This window comes from Ornithodoros turicata, chromosome 2, assembly GCF_037126465.1.
Source record: "Ornithodoros turicata isolate Travis chromosome 2, ASM3712646v1, whole genome shotgun sequence".
NCBI classification, from domain to species: domain Eukaryota; kingdom Metazoa; phylum Arthropoda; class Arachnida; order Ixodida; family Argasidae; genus Ornithodoros; species Ornithodoros turicata.
In genome coordinates, this window is record NC_088202.1 from 84,557,092 (window position 1) to 84,571,511 (window position 14,420).

Consider the following 14,420-nt stretch of genomic DNA (forward strand, 5'->3'; position numbering starts at 1 on the left):
TGCACTCTGATACTAATGAGAACAAATTTCCTTCAGCATGGTCAACGAAAGTTATGCGAGATGGGGGCCACATTTGCTCGGTAACGTTTGTAAAGAGCAACGAATGAATGCAGCTTGCATTTTCCTTCAATGGTATCAAGACAATTTTACTTAATGAAACCTGGATGCATTATGCAAGTGCTGAGACAAAATACCATAGGAAGTCATGATGGGTGCCCGGTGAAAGCATTCTGAAGGAGGTCAAACTCGAGTTTTCGTCTGGAAAGGCTATGCCGACAGTGTTTTAGGACTATCGTTGTCTGCAACTTGTAGATTACCTCACATGCACAACCACAGTAAATGCAAAGATGTACTGCGAGATCCTGGGAAAGCGTCAAACTACAATGAAAGAAAAACGCACAGGACTTGGAAGGGTGTAGTACAACCACGTCAACGCTGTCTGCACTCGTCTTGAAAGACTCGGGATTTGTTCCAGAAATTCATCTGGAAATTTGCCAAAGAGAGAAAAAGTACACAAGCGAGCTGGTACAACGTTGAAGTAGGAAGCATCACCTTGAGCATGAGGAGAATGAAGTATACAGGAGACACACAAACGTGAGTTTCCTTTTCGTGGGCTTCCTGTATACTTTGTTCTCCTCGTGCTCAAGGTGATGATTCCTACTTCAATGAAAATTTGCCCAATCTGCTGTTCCATCTTCCTCTCAAAGCACCCCTCGGCAGTCACCAATTCGCAAGTGATCATGAAACACAAATTGATCAGGTGAAATGCAAAGTGAATGCCTCACTTTGTAAACAGGGCATAGCATGGCACAGACAACGTATTGAATACTTGGTATCACAGTATCAAAAATGTTCAGCTAAATAAGGTGACTGTGTTAGGGAGTAACGTTGAGCTCTAATCTGTACATAAATTTTTTCAATGTTGTGCTATAGGTTTATTATTTTGATCACAGCAGAGGAACTTTTGTTGGATGATCCTCATACATGAAGGAAATTCCTTATTCTCTTACTTTCCATCACACGTGTGTGGAGCAGCAAGTACAATCTGTTTGCAAATGATCATACTGAGGTAATAAAACTGGACTCTGCAACAACCTTCAGAAACTATGCAAGGAATGGATCACATTAACTTTGTCCAATTATATTATGACCAAATGGATAGTATGTAGTCTTTCATGTTATGTGAGTTGTATGCCCATATATTGTAACAAAAGATCAGTCAAATGAAGGCAGTCTGACTGAGGTATGTAGATAATTTAAATAATGTCCATACATATGATGATCCGAGTGTTTTTGGCTCACTGACATGCATATACACTGACAGCATCCACAACTAGAAGACATTACCAGAATCTAAGTGCTGTGAAGTAATATTTTATTTTACTGAATATATATCTTTTTTTCTTAACGGAAGCCCGCATTTGTTCGGGGCAATGTTTTTTGAACTAGCGTTCCTGATGGCGTTACCGTTGCTGGTAAATGTAAATTTTGTACGACGTAACTCCCCTGCACCAACACCTTAGCACCAACTGCTACACCAACTTAAAGAAATCAGCAACTAAATTATTGAATCACTGAAACGTCAATAAAAAAGTCGACGACGCCGACGAATCGTGCAGCGCAGCACTATAAACCATAGCTCCACAAACACAGAAGCACTTTGCACGTACTGTGGGCAGCAGATAGCAGATGTTTGTTTACTGCACATAACATTTTCCCACAAGCTACACAGCTGCAGCAGTAAAATGGAATCTGACGTGACTCGGGGATTTCAGAACCCTTCAAAAAATCTTGAAACTGCCCATGGTATCTCTTTGAAACCACTGAACAGGCAATGCGCTACATATTAGGCACACCTGTAGCTCAGTAGCAAAGGCACTGATAAAATGTTTGCAAAAAGAACAGCGATTTTCAACACATACATCACAAAATACGACACTCGTCGCTGCAACAACGATGGCGATTGCATAATGATGATGATGTTGGTGTAACTTCCGCTGGATTGGCATATGTGTTATTTAACATTTAACCTCCACCACCCAATTATAATGAACGGCCACAGAAATTAAAGTATTACAAAAAATAAGTACTCAATAAGCACGAGCTAAAGCAATGGCAATGACGCCTGCCCGTCTACCCAATCACCATCCATCCATCCAACCAGTTCGAACCAGTTCAGTTTCAACGGTTGAAACTTCAAACTTTCCGGACGCGCAACGGGTAGCAGTTGGGGTCTTCGCGGCTGCATTCCACTGGTTGTTATACGAAAACCTTTCGAAGTTCTAATCTCCCGCGCGTTTTGTCTTGCAATTTTTGAGCATAGCGAGAACGTACGCCGTGCTGTCCAGTGATAAAAGCTGTTGAGCACAGCAGAGCTCCCAGAGTACTGTGGTGGACAACGTTTCTTTGTTCTCTGGCTTTCAAGTTTAAGGGGTGAGTTCACTCTTCATTAAAGTATGTGCCTGTTTCTGTGCACCAAATCGCATGTAGTAGAGATGCGTGGCATAATATTGGAATATCGTTTCCTTTATTTCGGCTTCGTATCACCGATTGAAGCATATTGGAAGTGTGGGTTGACCTGACTGCACTTGCATTCAAAGTAGTGATTAACCTTGTATGTTCGGCAGTACAACGTTTAATTAAGTGCCTTGGTTCGTCTTTGTGCTAAAACAAATACGGTATCACTAATTAACCATCGATATTAACGAGTTTTCGATGACTGTTGAAGTCTTGAGTACACGAAAGTCGACAGTTACGGTTTGCAGGGCGGACATGCTGGAACATAAATGCTGGTTAGTTCATTGTCATGTCAGCCCGACTTCGGTTGTTGCATTTTTCGCTGGTAGTGAAACTACACACTGAAAATTTTGCGCAAGTACTTTTGTTTGCATATCATGGTTTCATAGCAACTGGGTTTTTCTTTTTATAGGTGCTTGGACTATCTTGCATCGGTGGATATGAAAATAGTGGTAACCTACCCTACGAAACAGCTGTTTGCACATAAGCTTAACAGTTCCCTGTGAGGTGAGGGGAAGCAGTTGTCACTGACGTGTGACTGTGTTGTCCTCCAATGTTCCTGATGTTCGATGTGCCCCCTAATCTTACTCTGGAGGGTGCCTCTTCAAATTTTTTGTCAACAAAGTATTGCAAATATAGTTGGTGGAAGACTCTAACTGCTTTCCATTTACATGGTTGTCTTGTGGTTAACGAAATCGAACTTTTTTTCAGATGCTGTGAAAGTCAGCAGGGAAGTGCGATGTAGAAGAAACGACTGCCAGAAGCTTGCTAAGGAACCGCACAACCTGTGTGGGCAGCAGACAAAATATTCATCAAACGGTACAAAACTAGTATTTTTGTGCTTTGTCGTTTTGAGACATCCTTGGTATTGTATGGAGAACAGCGTGACTATGTCATTTCGTCTTACTTCACACAAACAGCTATCTGGTAGTAGTGCAAGATTTGAGTTCCTAAAAGGTTTATTCACTGAAGTCACCTCAGCGCCATACTATAGGTCCCGCAATGTTTAGTCCTTGCATTTGTTTGCTGCATTATGCTTTTTAGGTGACTATTAACACCAAAAATATGGAAATTGCTCAGACATTCTACAAATCACAGAGCAACAAGTTTTAAACACCAGATATACGGTGAGTATAATATGGGTAACAGCTTGACTGAAATCTACAATAGGGCCGATGGCAGCAAATCTGCCTGCTAGCGACAGTGGCGGTCTCCTGCGGATGACGTCATGTGAATAAACTTGTATACTACTTGTACGTACTTATAATATTTGACGTGGTGATACAGCTCTTGCTTTGTATTGTCTTTTATAATATACACAGTGTTTATTTTTATCCTGTACAGAAGCTTTGCACCAAAGTTATGAGAGCAGCACAGATGTTGTTTTAGCGTAATGCAGTGATGGAAGTGCTGCGCCAATCATGGAGTGCTTAGCAGTCGCCTGCTCGACCAGGTAAGGTCGTGTGTCACGAGAAAACGCCTGTCACATTGATGTACTTTCACAGCGAAAGCTGTTACATCCTCATTTCCCTGAGATCCTGGCAGCATCTGCTAGAGCCCTGTGCAGATAAGATTTTTAGCATCCGCGTACACGTTATCCGATCCGCACCGTTGCATACACAATCGTTTAGATCCGCAAGTTTCGAAGGACGCGTAAACACAGCCGGAAGAATGTTGGTATAATTTCGGATGCCTCCATGCTCTCATGGAAGGACTCATGGCGACAAGCAAAGGTAAACCTTTCAACAAACGCGATATGGAGAGACTTCTGGAACGCTTCCTCACCGGTGCTCGTGTGGACGCCAAAATGCCTTCTCTCCCGTCTTGGCCGTGCATGGTCAAAGGTGAACCCGGACATGCGCTCACTGTCGGTGCGCAATACAAATAAATTGCTAGTAGAAAAATTATAGCATGCGGTATATCTGCATCCGATCCGCACACCGCAGAAAGTGATAAATTCTCATCCGAATCCGCAAGTATCTTACGGATATCCGCTTCCATCCGCGGATGGTGCAGGGCTCTAGCGTCCACATCAGGTAGTGACGCGCAAACAGATTTTCAGCTGTTGCTGCAATTTGCGTTGTGTAGCTGTAACAGTTCTGTGATTTTTGTACGTGCAGCTTCTTTTCTTTGTGTCTCTCAGATCAGTGTTGATACAGCTTTTGCTCTTGTGTGGCCAGACAAGCATCCCGTGAAAGAGTGTGCATAGCCACTAAACAAACTAGTTAGAACTAGCAGGCTACATAATGCTTTCTGACATGTTTTGTTCTATTTTCTAGCCACAGTGAGTCATTGGAGGCAGTGCTACAGCACCAACAATCACTCGTAGGAAGAAAGGAATGAGGTGGCCATCAACACCCTGCTGCCAGTTCAACACTCCTCAGTCAAAACACAAGACGCCTGCTTGGCGGCAAAGTCAATCCAGTTTTAGACAAGAGTTTTGTACCGTAGACTTCGTGTGTGGTTTACTGCGAATAAATGTTTATGCTGAGATCCGTGTTGCTATCAATTATGTCACATTTCTGCATGAATGCATGCCAGGACGGTAGCAGGACTAGTCATGGTCTAAAGGTGGCTAAAGTAAGGTACAGGAAATGTATAACCCTAGACCTGTCGCCTGAATGGAGGGATAAAATTGGTCTAGCTGTAGACTTCATGTCTAATACATGGTTAAGTGTCTGACCCTGTTCCAGACATCCAGGTCAAAAGAGTGTCTAAATCACGGCTAGGTACATAGACATCGGATGTCTAGGGCTAGGTGGCTAGGTGGCGTAACGTTAGACGTGTTATTTGACGTCTAGTGGAGGGATACTAGACATTTGGTCTAATTGCGTAGACATTCTATAGACATTCCTTATCTCTTTTTTTAGACGTCATTTAGACGTTTACTAGCCCACCATGTGCTCCCTGGGGAGGAATACTTCCTGTTGAGGTATAGTTATGACTAAGGAACGCTAATTAATTTTCTAGAGATGCATCCTCTACACTTGAATGCCCAGTAAAACAGCGAAAGTTGATTGTCTTTGAAGCTCCACTACTGGAATTGTTCAAAATGTGTCGCAGCTACAGTGAGCCATGCAAGGTTACCACATCATAGTGGTCCTAAATTTGCTTGGTTCCCCTATCTCGGACACAACGGTCATTTCTCTTTATTGCTCTCCCGATCCTACCATCTCAGAGATTAATGTGGTTCTCCATGCGTTGCCTGGGCACTGCCTTTTTCTACTCACGGTTTCGGTTTCTTGTTCTGTTGAATAAATCTTCAATTGAGAGTTTGCAGCCATCACGCTGTCTACTGTGTTTGCCCCTCATCTATATTGATGTGCGATAACGGTATAGCACATCAACGTGCCAACAGCCTACCAACAACAGCCAAACAACCTTGCCTTGCCTTATCAACATGCCAAATCTTTTTGGTGCCGCAGATCATAACTTCAAAGAGTGTGTGAAAACTGTAGGGTAGTCCTACTTTTGGATGAAAACTACACGATGTGGTAACATCCACATATCTGAGAAGATCACCGATCGAGTCTCCGGCGCCGCCTTGCTCATCTATGCTACCGGGAGCTTTCCCTCGCGGTGCTACTTGGCCCTACCCAGCACGCTGAAGTCACGTCTGCGCTGACACGATTCCTTCGGGAATCTAAACTCCTGGGCATTCTCTGATGCGTCCTATGCGCAACGATTAGTGAAGGAGCTGTTTCTTCTGTATTTTTTTGATAATTTTCTGTATCCCAGCTGTTTGCGTCTTCTTTTGTTTGCTTGAAAGCATTAGGGAATAGCAAGCCCACACCGTGGCTAACCTTTCCCTTCTCTTTTTTCTTACTTTGCATTAAACATATCCCCCCCCCCCCCCACACACACACACATATCTGAAATTTTAGTCGACAGAGATTTGCCGTTTTTGCACAACCTTCATCGTACATTTCGTTTTTCTCGCTCAGCACGCGTGAAGAAAAGTTATCATCTTCATCAAGATGGCAGGTCATTGTTGGATCTATCTGCAGCATTATTGTTCCTGTAATCTTTTCATCAACAGAGAATATAAAAGTGCACACATGGTGAAATATAACTTGCTTGTTAAATTCAAAAGGGAAAGACAAAACTGTTTATACTTCTCTTGTTTACTTTGTTGCAGGTTTTACAACTCTATCAAGTACGTCAAAACATCAGACGGCAAGAGGTCCTACTCTGTTTCCTAAATCTCTGGACAATAAAAAAGAAAGATATAGTTTGAGTTGTGACAAAATGTTGCCTCTGCTCTTATATTATATTTCAATTAGATGTTACGATGCATTTGTCGTGTACACTGAAGCCAGTTTCAATTTGCAGAGCTGTCAAAAGTACTTTACAAAAGAACATCTCAATTACAGTAACAGAGAGCTTATGCAATAAATTATTTAGCCGTTTTGGAGTACTATTGCCCACACCAATGCCGCATGGTTAACTTTCAACTCAGACAAAGGGTAGCTAATACTTGAAGTTAGCCCTCAAGTACTTCTTTAGAAATGTTAGTTGGTGACATGATAATTAATCAGTTACAAGTACTCCTTTTAGCAAAACAGAGTTAAGTTTTAAATCCCAATTTCGGTTCAAACATTAATTGGCATTTGGAAACCTGGTCAAGAAGAATTATATTAACACAGTTCAGCTGAACGACACTGATGAAAATTATCTTATTTACTCCTCATATATACAATACATGAGTATAATCTGCAAATACAGATATGCCCCCAGGTTACTTAACCCTCTAGGAACAAACTAATAATTATAATATGTTGTGACTGCAAAGAAAAAGCAATGAGAAAAACTTGCCGCAAGCAAGTAATGAAATGAAAGCAAGTAATGAAAATTTGCTGACGTCAATATATACATTTCTGCACGTTTGCACGCTGATGGGAAAAGCATCCCTAATAGCATGCACGACGCAGGCAGGAAGAATACTTTCTATTGTACTTTCTCACAGCACCCCATATCCTAATAATAGCCAACAGGTGATATAGCGGAATTTCCTGCAGAAATAAGGGTTTTCCGTCCAGTTTTCCGTTCAAGGAGCGCGTAAAGACCACACGGCCCTGCCGCGTATGTTGCCATGCTCTTCGTTTTCTCGGATGCATGTAAAAGACACTTGCACAGCTTCCGTGTACAGTATTTTGAAATATTCGTTAGTTGTGATGCAATTGTCTGTCTGCTTTTCACACGCATTCTCTACATCTCGGCAGCAAAAACACTGGTCCGTAGTATCCATCGGTTTGCTTTTCCCCCGTGTACACCTGCACGACTTTTTTGAGTGAGGAGACACCCTGTTCTGGCCTAAAATAGAAGGGCGCTATCTCTGTCTCCTCTATACTCTACTACAGGTGCTGGTGTTTGCTTGTAGGCCGCGTACGTCTCTAGGCTCCTCTTTTTTGACATCGCCTCCTTCCAGCGGTGTTCCTCCTTAGCTGCTACCTCTTTTCGGACTGTTCGGGCCCACTCCCTTTCCGACTTTGCCACGTGTGGTGTGGTCCCCTCGCTGTACGTTCTGTCCAGGGTTGAAACTCTTCGGACCCAGTTAGTTTTTAAGCCTCGATACCTTATGTAACGATAGATCCTTCCTTGCATAACATTGGTCTGGGAGGGGTACAAGTCGTCCGAAGTAGGTGAGTTTTGCTCGGGTGTCCCGTTCCAGTTTGAGGGTTGTATATGATGGCGTCATTTGCATGTGTAGCTGCTGGTACCGCCATGGTCTTTCACAGTGTACAGCCTACTGTATATGGATTATAGGAATCTATCTTCGCAAGGTTCCACATATGCCTCTTCAGCCGGTTAGACTTTGTGATGAGGAGCCTCTCGTGCAGACCTAGGTACTGTGCATCAGCGTTGATAGTGGCGCCTAAATACTTGTATGAGCTACACCTTGTTAGACAGCTTTCTTGTAGGACCAGTGTGGGAGGATTGTGCACATTGAATCCCATCCACTGCGACTTTTCGGCGCTAAACTTAAGGCCGTCCTCTCTGGCCACCTTCCCGCAAATATCTGGGAGCTCCTGCATATTTTTTTGCGAGTCAGAGAGGTGAACGACGTCGTCGGCGAAGGCCAGACATGTGATCTTTGTTGTCTCTAACCTAGCTTCTGGTGTGACTGTCGAGAACATGAGTCCTGGGCCTGTATTTTCCAACGTCCGTAGTAGGTCATTTATGTATAGATTGAAAAGTGTTGGCGAGAGGGGGCAGACCTGCCTCAGTCCTGTCAAAATCGGTATTTCTTCGGTTTGATAGTTCCCTAGCGTGTAGATACCTATGCAGCTGGAGTAGGCATTCTGAAGGAAAGGAACGATTTCATCGTCCATCCCAATCTTCCGGAGCTTGCTCCAGAGCCTCTTGTGCGGGATACGGTCATAGGCCTTTTCTAAGTCCAGGAATACAAGATGTAGTTCGGCATTGCCGCCATCGAAGCCTCAATCACCTGAGTCAGGGTAAAAATGGTATCGCTCCCTCGACGTCCCCTTCGAAAGCCGTTTTGAGCTTCGCTGAACATGGTCTTTTTCTCACACCAGTCCCTGATTCGATCGTTTAGGATGGACATCAGGAGTTTATAGACGTTGCTTAGTATGGTGATTGGTCTGTAGGGGTCTAAGTGCTCACTGTCTTTTCCTTTTCCTTTGTATATTAACTTTATCTTTGCCTTTTTCCATTCAGCGGGGAATTGTTTTGTGTGTAGGATGTTATTTAGAAGTGCGCATCTTCGACAGATGGCGTGGGGTGATGCAATTGTCGACTGACTGCTCGGTTTCCTACTACTAGGACCCTGGACGTCCAATCATGGAAAATTCGATTAAAGAAAAACTACAGCGATTTCAGCGGAGTTCTTTGATATTTAAACTTTTGAAGGTTAAAGCTTTTCGCTGAACATAAAGTTTCGATAGGTTTATATTCACTTTTCGGTCCCTTTAAATTCGCGTGCTTAATAATTCGCGAATTTGTGAGGAGCCAGGATCAGGCAACTATTCGCGGTGCCGCAGTGCGTCCACCGTGCATCAGGCGTCTTATATGGGCCCAGGGGCGGATATAGAATTTTCCCGAGGGGGGGTGGGAGGGTCCGCTGTGGACAAGTGCCACGTGCATGCTGGGATCGGTCCACTGAACCCTATGTTCAAGTCAGGAATTGAGGGGGTCCGGACCCCCCGCTAGATCCGCGCCTGTATGGGTCCTCCACCTTGAACTTGTTAAAAAAAGGTATCAAAACTGAGCAATAACCGGTTGCATTTGTCTTCCTTTTGAACCCTTCTGACTGAGAGAGCTGTGATTAGGTGGTCGCTACTTGGCTGGTATCTTGGTCATTGCCGAATTGCCCTGACACCCATCATTCCTGTCACCGTATAGAGCAGGTTTAGGTACAGGTTTACAACGAAACTTCCAATTGACGGAAACATAAGCCCGTCGGAACTTGTCTGTTTGTAATATTACCGGGTGTTACCCTTGCCCCTCTGGAACATGAACTAGGGGGGGGGCGCCTCCCCCAGGAAGTCCCGCTAAGAGACTGACACCAACATTTGGGGCTCGGCGCACCCGGGTCAGAAGAGCGAAGAGGCACCAACCCCCAAAAATGCATCTTGCAATTTGTAAAATATGTATCCGCCCACCATACTCATTATCACAGTAGAAGGTGAGGCGAAGAAACACAGAGGATGACACAACACATAGCCTGAATTTCGCCCCAAGCAATCAGATCAACGAAACGAAGCAGTCGAAAAGGTTCCAGCAGCTGCCAGTGAGGAGTACACTCTTAAACCCGTACCTTTTATTGTAACTTTTAGAAACATGTAACTTCTATATAGACGTAGATTTCGAGATTTCTTATAGGTTACACCACTGTAACGTATATTTAGAGGTTAAAAGCGACCAAAGTCATGTCTTTACAACACGAATAGAAGTTACATCTCGGAAAAAACAAAAACAGCTTGTTGTAACTTATAAATGTACCCTCTACTCCGGCACTGTAACTTCTAAGCGAAATCTCCAACGATAATTTCTTTGTTAGTTTCTTATCGTTTGTTTTCCTTCTGTTTTGCAGCATAATACAGTGGAGTGCAGCTGTAGCTTCCACAGTTTCGCCACGAAAACCACCGCCCCCCCTTGACCTCGTGATCATCCGTAACGAATCACGACAAAGTAGCCGGAAAACGGCGCCAAAAAGCGCGCGCTGGCTGATCGAACTGCGCATGTGCGCCGTGTGCCCTTTCCACACCCTCTCACTCGAATTCTCTCTCCCTCCCCCCTGTTCCGAGCGCTTCGCCCGCTTCGCCATCTGCTAATGCTAAAATTATCAAGAAGCAGAAAATGAAGATCCAGAAGACGAAGGAATTCACATGTACAAATTTATTGACACGGTAAACATATAAACAAGGAGCAACATTTGAATGCAAGTAAATCTACACGATTATTACAGAATACTGCAGAATAAATAAAGAATAAATAGTGCCGAGCAACAGAAAGCTTGACACAATCCTAAGGGATACATCCTTAGTGATAAGTGATACAATCCTTAAGGGAACCTATTAGGTTTGGACAAAGTAGATATTATTACACACATACATAGCACGTGATGAGTCGCAGAAGCCGTCCGCTTCATCCCAGCACAATTGTAGAATTTTCTGGTGACAGGGGCCACATGCTCGCGGATCGCAAGGCAACGAACAGCTGTCGGCGTCTGAATGAAAGCAAGAAGAAAAGGAACCTGTTAATGATATGGTAAACCCGAGCACAGGCAACGTTAATTGGCTGAATACGCTATGTAAGACATGCTGTTGTTACGCGCCCAATGACAAAATTCGAGGAGCCCGGCGTACGCGATGCACGCTGTTTTCCTTTTCATGCACACCAATGTATTAAACATCAGACACATTCAAATAGCGCAACAAAACGCAACAAGTAACGCCACGCATAATCATCTACCAGATCATGACTGATAACCGGCAGAAAGCGATGTAATACGGGACGCGTGTATATACGGGACAAGGCGTACCTCCATGCACACAGTTAGGCGACAGTATTAAACGTCTGATCACTGACATGCATCATACGTTTGTCTGCTTACCTTTCATTCAGGCGTTCGACCATGGCTCGAACATCTTCGAAATCCACGAAACGAAATCACCGTCTGCTCACATACGTAGACGCCAGCTACACAACGGTCAGACGGGTCGGCGCCTCGGAGAAACGAACGCGGGAGAATCCACCGGTTAAATGAGCCTCAGCCAATCATGATTGGCACAATTGGCCCTAATTCACACACTTCATACACTGGGTAAGTGTACGTTTTGTGCTAGGTACGTGCGTTATTTTGATAGCAAGAGCTCTTAGCGCATGTTTGTTGTGATTATGGCAAGCGTTTTGCGGTCCTGCATATGAACGCCACTTACGCTTGCTACTTTTCTGCTTTTACTTGGTCGCCAAGTCAATACACCAGCGTGCATTTTGCGAGCTGCGGATATATGCATCGAGATATATAATTCGCAGCTTCCCACTTGTTGTATTCTTACGATATTCTAAGACTCAATCGCGGAGTGAACGCATTCCTGCATTTATGCTGATTTTTACCTTGTGCTTTGTACGGATTTGAATGGTTCCGTAAATGTTACTCTCATTGCCCAAACTTTTGTTCCCAGGATCCCACATGCAGGTTCACATACCGTCACCAGCGCAATGCAGTACCTCACAAACTCGTCCCAACAGAGCGCCTCCAACACTGATAACGCAGTAATGTAGTGTCTCCAGCGTTACCGTACACTCATATTCCTCAAGGTTGTGTGCGTTTTATGTAATACTGTATTGCCATTTGCGCTCGTCTCGGCAACACGAATGTGGAATAAATTTTTTTCTGCTGCAATTCTCCATTTCGTTGGGTCTGTTCAGCTTAGCAAACATAGGTCAGTTGTTTTGACTCGCTGGCTTCCTCGCACTTTTATGCATTGCTTCTCACTTAGAAGATAGTTCTTTTTTCCACATACATGGTAAAGCGACCATGGTTTCTCCTCACATCAGAATCGCACTTGTGCACAATGTGTCACCTCTCGACAGACTTCTGTTTTTGTAATATACATATGTTCAAGATCTCCTTTTCTGCTGGTTCATTTTGGTACCTTGGTGTGTTCTGTAAATGTCTGCCCATATCCCACGCACAGAGTGTTTGTTTTTATTCGCATCACACCAGCGCTCATTTGACAGGTGGGTTATGTTAATTTTCGCAAACTAACCCATCCGCAGTTACAAACATTTCCGACATTTCCTGACACATGTGCTTGTAACTACGGATTACTTAGCAAAAATTCACATAATCCACCTGCCAAATGAGCGCTACTCTGTTGCGAATAAAAATGAACATCCTGTATAAAAAGCCGCACGTTGGCGTAACCTTTACCGGGCAGGTGCTGGATTGAAGGCCATAACCTCTAATTAGTGGGTTTCCTTGTAACTTTTATAAAAGGTACTGCTCAGAGGGTACCTGGTAGCTTCTGAAATAGAGCGTAAAATATTGCGATTTTTTACCCTTTACTAAAGGGTACCGAGTTAAGAGTGTAACGGTAGGATCTTCGGAACGCGTATCCATTGGGAGCGGGTTCAACTCCCGCTGCTCCATTTCATTGACCATATTCATTATATTGCGCGCATTTCGGGTCAAACACCGAGGATTCAATGCATTTTGTTCCTTTTGCACTAAGTTTTCAAAGGCGTAATGCCTTCAGTTGTGCACATGTTCACTGTTTACGTTGTCTCTGTTTTTCTTTTTATTTATTTATTTTCTTTTTCTGTTCTTCCTTCCTCTTATTTCTATACCAGTTCCGCATACATCATAGGATCCCGCCAGAGTGTGTGATTCTTCAGCTTTAGTTTTGTGTTATTCATTTTTCTTTTCCTTGTCTTTCCTTCTTTTTGTTTTCTTTTGCTTTCTCTTTTCTTTGCCTTTTTTGTCTTCCCCGTTTCACTGTTTTCTTTTCTTTTTTTTTATAACAAGCCGACATCCATCTGGCTTACCTTTCCTTTCTTTTTTTTTTCTTAATAAACATATCCCCCCCTCGCCAGAGTACTTACTTCGCGGTGGGCCCTTGCCCCCCCCCACCCCCCACCCCCCGGGAAAATAAAAACTCTCCGCCTCTGCCTGCAACGCTCTTTGGTGTTTCTGTAGAACGGTTCTGTCAGAGCGGACGTCTCCTGTCGTTAGAGTCGCAAAGCGAGGGTGATTCGTCGGTGGAAATTTGTGGTGCGTTTCTGAAATGTATTTGCTATAAATTGTTTTACTTAGGCAGCCGCTCGCTTTTTTAAAGGTGACTGCTTGCAGATGCCACATAACGCGTAGACCTCACTATGTCAAAACGACATGATTTTCTCGCTCATACGCGGACTACGATGCAACCACAGTGTCAGCAAACGTGAACTGGAGTTCGCTGTGTAAACCCACGCTTTAGGCAAAAAATTCAGTAGATTTAAGCGTGTTTTGATCTTTTTTCAGTATTTCAGTTGACAGACTCGAAGTCCAATAGATCTTCTGAAATTTCAGTACACCTGGCAACACTGCGTAGCGATTGGGAGGGAAGCTGTTGCTTTACTTTTCGGCATGACAGCACCGGAGTATGTACGGAGGTGTTTAAAGGAGTATGTACGGAGGTGTTTAAAGGAGTATGTACGGAGGTGGAGCAGAAAGTCGCCATCCGCCAAGTAGAAAAGAGTGAACGGTCCAAATCTGCCAAGGCAAATTTCACCGGGGAAGATAAGCTCTCCTTGCTCAAAGTAGGCAAAGTAGAAAAGCCGCGCTGCTTTCGAAACGCTACTACGCCGAATGATTGCATCTATAGAAGCAACCAGTGCGCATGGATGACAGCAGCTATTTTTGAGACTACGTGCGACTTCTGTATCGCAAGTTT

The 14,420-nt window shown here is 43.8% G+C and overlaps 1 long non-coding RNA gene across 3 annotated transcripts; it reads left to right on the forward strand.

The window, feature by feature from the left end:
• Nucleotides 1-1,771: 1,771 nt before the first annotated feature.
• Nucleotides 1,772-5,008, forward strand: LOC135385634 (uncharacterized). 3 transcript variants are annotated; one of them, XR_010420458.1, is made up of 4 exons: nucleotides 1,772-2,433; nucleotides 2,930-3,024; nucleotides 3,229-3,970; nucleotides 4,797-5,008. It is a non-coding gene; the product is annotated as an uncharacterized LOC135385634 (long non-coding RNA). The 3 variants fall into 3 exon arrangements; XR_010420459.1 differs by having other exon boundaries at nucleotides 1,778-2,433; nucleotides 3,229-3,336; nucleotides 3,862-5,008; XR_010420457.1 differs by having other exon boundaries at nucleotides 1,780-2,433; nucleotides 3,229-5,008.
• The last annotated feature ends 9,412 nt before the right edge of the window (nucleotides 5,009-14,420 follow it).